The sequence below is a fragment of the Coenobita brevimanus genome, chromosome 69, assembly GCF_032717465.1.
Source record: "Coenobita brevimanus isolate Jiangsu-jjx chromosome 69, ASM3271746v2, whole genome shotgun sequence".
In the NCBI taxonomy this organism is placed as follows: domain Eukaryota; kingdom Metazoa; phylum Arthropoda; class Malacostraca; order Decapoda; family Coenobitidae; genus Coenobita; species Coenobita brevimanus.
The window spans coordinates 1,063,222-1,070,015 of record NC_137022.1 but is presented as its reverse complement, the minus strand read 5'-3'; positions in this window follow the sequence as shown (position 1 = coordinate 1,070,015).

The window sequence follows — 6,794 nt, the reverse complement described above, 5'->3', positions numbered from 1 at the left end:
TACACACGTACGTACACACACATGCAGACTGTGAGGCAAATGTGCACACATACATATACGCATATATCTATACATGTGTGTATATATTCCAGCACATGTAGCAACAGACATACTGCATGCATAGGATAGGTCTATCTATCAATCTATCTACTACCAGACTCCTTAATAACGTACGGGGTGGCCACAAACAAATCTCCAGACGATTTTATTTATCTCCAGACGATTTTATTTATCTCCAGACGATTTTATTTTTATCTCCAGACGATTTTATTTATCTCCAGACGATTTTATTTAATCTCCAGACGATTTTATCTATTTCCATATGATTTTATTTATCCAGACGATTTTATTTTTAATTCCAGACGATTTTATTTTATTCTCTTTATCTCCAGACGATTTTATTTTATCTCCAGACGATTTTATTTATCTCGACGATTTTATTTTATCTCCAGACGATTTTATTTTATTTCCAGACGATTTTATTTTATTTCCAGACGATTTTATTTTATTTCCAGACGATTTTATTTTATTTATTTCCAGACGATTTTATTTTATCTCCAGACGATTTTATTTTATTTTATTTTATTTATCTGCAGACGATTTTATCTCCAGACAATTTTATTTTATTTTATCTCCAGACGATTTTATTGAGCCTAGGAAGTGATTATTATTATTATTATTTTTATTATTATTATTATTATTATTATTTTTGAATTAGAGGGGTTGGAGGCAGCCTTCCTCAACCCCCCCTCCCCCCTTCCCAGCTGCAGTGATATGGGAAGCAGGGCATCTGTCTATCTATCTATCTATCTGCCTATCTATTTGTCTGTCTATCTATTTGTCTGTCTATCTGTTTGTCTATCTACATATCTATCTATCTATCTATTTGTCTATATATCTGTCTGTCTGTCTGTCTATCTATCTATTTGTCTATCTATCTATCTATCTATTTGTCTATCTATCTATTTGTCTATCTATCTATTTGTCTATCTATATATCTGTCTATTTGTCTATCTGTCTATCTATCTATTTGTCTATCTATCTATCTATCTATTTGTCTATCTATCTATCTATTTATCTATCTATCTATCTATCTATCTATCTGACTACTTATCTGCCTGTCTGTATATATGTCTATCTGTCTGTCAGTAGCTATCCACTCTCTCTCTCTCTCTCTCTCTCTCTCTCTCTCTCTCTCTCTCAACAGTACATTAATTAGAGCAACGATAAAACTAGTGAGTGAGAAAGTGAAAGAAAAAAGAAAGAAAAGAAGATGGAAGAAAGGGGGGAAGGAAGGAAGAAAGGAGGGAAGGAAGGAAGGAAGGAGTGAAGGAGGGATGGATGGAAGAAGGGAGGGAAGGAAGGAAGAAGGGATGGATGGAAGAAGAGAGGGAAGGAAGGAAGGAAAGAAGGAAGGAAGGAAGGAAGGAAAGAAAGAAAGAAGGATGGAGGAAGGAAGGTAGGAAAGAAGGAAGGACGGAAGGAAAGAAGGAAGGAAGGATGGATGGATGAAAGGACGGAAGGAAGGAAGAAGGAAGGAAAGATGGAAGGAAGGAAAGAAGGAAAGAAGGATGGAGGAAAGAAGGATGGAGGAAGGAAGGAAGGAGGAAGGAAGGAAGAGAAAGGTTTATATGTGACAGAAAGGAAGAGGAGAGAAAAGGAGAGGAAGGAAGGAAGGAAGGAAGGAAGGAAGCAAAGACCAAAGGAGACAGGGAAGGAAAGAGGGAGGGGGGAGGGATGTAGGAAAGGAGGGAGAGAGGCAGGAAGAGAGGGAGGGAGGGATGTAGCTAGGAAAGGAGGGAGGGAAGGAGGGAGGGAGGGAAGGAAGGAGGGAGGGAAGGAGTGAAGGAGGTGAATTTTGGCAGAGATCCAGTCATAGTCCGCACTGCACCTGATGTGTGGTGTGGTGTGGTGTGGTGTGGTGTGGTGGTGTGGTATGGAGTGGTGTGGTGGTGTGGTGTGCTATGGTGTCGTGTGGTGGTGTGGCGTGGTGGTGTGGTGTGGTCTGGTGGTGTGGTATGCTATGGTGTGGTGGTGTGGTGTGGTGTGGTGTTGTATGGTGTGACGTGGTATGTGGTTCTGAGCGGTGTGTGATGTATGGTTTGGTGTGGAGTGGTGTGGTATGGTTTGGTGTGTGGTTTTTCAATGTGGTGTGGTGTGGTGTGACGCTGCTTGGTGTGTGTAGTGACGAGGTATGGTGTGGTGTGGTGTAGGGGGGTGTAGTGTGCATTATATTACCCCCGTCACACACACTGCGTCACTTTACGTTAATTAAAACACACGAAGCACTATGTTTGTTTGTTACTCTCGCGTCACACGGTCACACCTCTCGCGTCACATTCTCATTCATCTCGCGTCACACCCTCTCACTCCTCTCCCGCCACACCCTCTCACTCCTCTCCCGTCACACCCTCCCTCTCGCGTTCCTCTTACCCTTTCTCGTCACACCCTCTCACTCTTCTCCCGTCACATCCTCCCTCTTGGTTCACACTGATTCCGCTCCCGCCACACCCTTCCTCCTCTCCCGTCACACCCTCTCACTCCTCTCCCGTCACACCCTCTCACTCCTCTCCCGTCACACCCTCCCTCCTCTCCCGTCACACCCTCCCTCCTCTCCCGTCACACCCTCCCTCTCCTCTCCCGTCACACCCTCTTATTCCTCTCCCGTCACACCCTCTCACTCCTCTCGCGTCACACCCTCCCTCCTCTCCCGTCACACCCTCCCTCTCCTCTCCCGTCACACCCTCCCTCTCCTCTCCCGTCACACCCTCTCACTCCTCTCGCGTCACACCCTCCCACTCATCTCGCGTCACACCGATATTCCCTTGCGTTAAACAGCGCATCGTCACAGCGAGGCGTGGGGAAGAATGTGGAGGTTTGGTTCCTGGATGGGCGCCGCATTTGCGTCTCTCCACCCGGTTAACAGGGGCACCATAGTAAGCTCCACGCCACCCCGTTTTGGTTATATGGTTACCACCCAGCGTTGTAAATGGCTTCCTGGGCTATAGGACACCATTAGGCTTGTCACTCAGTGTAGAATCAACTGAAGTGGAAAGAAGAGTAATGAGGGATGGAGAATGAGGGAGAGAGGAGGGTAGGCACTGAAAAAGAATGTTAAAGGTGAAGGAAGAAGCAGGCGGAACTACATCAAGTGAGTGGATGGATGGCGCCCCCACCTGCCACCATGTTGAACCCATTACTGGGAATTTCGGATCAGTCAGAGGTTCAGAGAGAGAGAGAGAGAGAGAGAGAGAGAGAGAGAGAGAGAGATTTGCAATAACAAAAAAAAAATAGAGAGAGAGAGAGAGAGAGAGAGAGAGAGAGAGAGAGAGAGAGAGAGAGAGAGAGACAGACAGACAGACAGACAGGCAGACAGACAGACTTTACCCTTTCACTACGACGACGCGTATTCAATAAAGTCCTTTGCAACATTTGAAATAGAGTGAAAATATAATACTAAGAATATTTTCAAAGGATATCTATGCTTATCAGTGGCCAAAGGTGTCAATTATCGCCATATATTCTGTAATTCTTTTTTATTTTATTATGCAACACCCGCGTCAACATTACGTCTTTGCAAACTCTGACGTCACTTGTACCAGCAGTGACGTCACCGCTTCATCAGCCAATCAGCTCATCACTTCTTTGCCAACCATGACGTCACTTGTATCAGCAGTGACGTCACCACTAATTCGGCCAATCAGCTCATCACTTCTTTGCCAACCATGACGTCACTTGTTGCCCAGTAGTGACGTCACCACTTCATCAGCTAATCAATCACTTCTTTGCCAACTATGACGTCACTTGTTACCCAGTAGTGACGTCACCACTTCAGCCAATCAGTTCATCACTTCTTTGCCAACTATGACGTCACTTGTTGCCCAGTAGTGACGTCACCATTTCATCAGCCAATCAGCTCATCACTTCTTTGCCAACTATGACGTCACTTGTAGCATCAGTGACGTCACCGCTTCATCGGCCAATCAGCTCATCACTTCTTTGCCAACTATGACGTCACTTGTACCTCAGTGACGTCACCACTACATCAGCCAATCAGGTCTCGAAATTGTGTAAGCATTTTTTTTTTTTTTTTTAAATCATTATCGCCGCTAATCAAATTTTTACGTTCTATAAAATGCTAAACTTTGAAAAAAATAAATAAATAAATAAATAAATAAAATGGGACTTGAAAATCTGCACATACCCCTCCTCGGTGGTGGAGAGGGAGGCCTTCACGTGGTGGCACTGATATAAATGGGCGGCCTTGCTTCCCGACTATACAAACGTCCCTCAGTCCGCTCCCTATCCCCCGAAAGGACGATGGTGGACGGCAGGAAGAGGACAACTGCAGCCTGTATACGGATGAACCTGGGGCTACTACTAATACTAATACTACTGCTGCTGCTGCTGCTACTACTACTACTAATACTGCTACTACTGCTTCTACTACTACTACTACTACTACTACTACTACTAAACCACCTATTTACTTACTGGGTAGCCACAATAACGAAGCTTTGCTACAACTATTAATGATACAAGGTATAAAATTTTGGCATCATGAACAAGTCTGTGGCCTTTAAAAGTAGTTCAAGGTCATTCATATTTGGAATATGTCCATAGATTAACCTAAGGTGGCTTCTTGTGTAATATTAACGAGACCTGAAGACGAAGGTGTGGAAGAATGCATGGGTACATTTTACATTTGTCTCGATAACTGGTTAACTGTATGCTTAACTTTAACCATATTCCTGTCAGATAATGAGAGGGACCACACTTATATTTCCGTAAAGTTTCATGTCCACAGCTTTTATGGGATTCTCTAAAATGTGTTACAAATAAAACACTGAGCAGATTTGAATTCCGTGCTTTCCACAGGGCTAAATGGCAAAATATTCAGCCAAAATTCTCAGCAAACCTTTTTATCAGAGGATTTTGAACCAAACAGCTGTACCTCAATTAGTTTCTGAGATATTTCAATTTCAGATACGCAGTTTTTTGCACCATAAATGTGTATATGACTTTCAAGAATAGGTCAAGGTCATTTATATTTGGCACAAGTACTTGGATTACCTTAGGGTACCTTCCCGTATAATACCATCAAAATCTGAGAAAAGTGCAATAACAATAATAATAATAATAATAATAATAATACGAAAGGTGAAGCTCAATAATACTTCTGCTACTACTACTACTACTACAAATACTATTACTGCTACCCTATTTACTCGGTCTTCCAGTGGGGGGGTTGAACTACCGTCCTAACTCATTCAATATAACTAAAGTAAAAAATAAATAATAATAATAATAATAATAATAATAATAATAACAATACATGTAATAATAATAATAATAATAATAATAATAATAATAATAATAACAATACATGTAATAATAATAATAATAATAATAATAATAATAATAATAATAACAATACATGTAATAATAATAATAATAATAATAATAATAATAATAATAACGATGAAATGAAAACGTCCGCTGGTAGCAAGAATTTCGGGCTGAAAGGGATGGACTGTTTCGGTACGTCTCACTTCACGGCTTCAATGTCTTTTTTAGATTAATCTTACTACCTTCAGACGATTTTCCTTGGCATTATAGAGACTTGGGTTAGTTAGGGGTGTTTGTAGACGCTTTGCACAACCCCCTCAGCTCAAGAAGCCACTGGGAAACTGAGCAAAATCGTCCGAACAAAGCAGTGAGGTAAAAATGTGCCGTTTCGAAGCTTCAGGTCGCTCGAACACCCAGCATCCTTTATATATATTCTTCTTGACTTCAGACGGTTTTATTATTATTATTATTATTATTATTATTTTTGGAGGGATTATTACAACTGAAGGAGAGAGAGAGAGAGAGAGAGAGAGAGAGAGAGAGAGAACACACTGAACTAACACGGGGTCCACAAAATCGTCTTCCGTCCTTGGTTATCTCTAAGGACGATTATTGTGAGTCACTGGCTCCCTAACACCTTTTCCTTAGCGACTTATTTTTGGATACATCTAGTCATATCCACTTGTACGTTATATATACTGATTTTTTTTTTTTTTTTTTTTTTTGGTATTTCAATGGTTTAAATGATAGAAAACGGGATAGGAAGGGGTAATAAAAATAAATCGCTTAGGGAGAGGTGTTAGGGAGCGTCCTTAACCTTACCCAGCCACTATACTCCTTCTACTCTAACTTGGCTTACAATTGTCCTCCCTCCATCATGTATGTTTAGTTGTATCAGTATATTAAAGCTGGAACATTGATGCTAGTCACGAAGAAGTGCGACGGCAGGTCACTGTAGAGGAGGAGATGAAATAGCAACTGATGTCTGTGTGCATTTTTCACACACACACACACACACACACACACACACACACACACACACACACCTCTCTTTCTCTCTCTCTCTCTCTCACACACACACACACACACACACACACACACACACACACATTCTCTCTCTCTCTAGTGTAAAAATCTCATGTATCATATTGGTAGTGACAGGGGGGAGGGGGGAGGGGAGGGGAGGGGGAAGAGAAAAAGAAAATGGGGGAGGAAGAGGGAGGGGGAGGAGAGGAAGGAGAGAGAGAGAGAGAGAGAGAGAGAGAGAGAGAGAGAGAGAAAGAATGAGAGGTGAGAGGGGGGGAGGGGACAGGAAGGGGTGAGGCAGGCAGGGGTAAGGCAGGCAGGAGTGAGGCAGGCAGGGGTAAGGCAGGCAGGAGTGAGGCAGGCAGGATTGAGGCAGGCAGGGGTGAAGTAGGCAGGGGTGAGGCAGCAGGGGGGCGAGG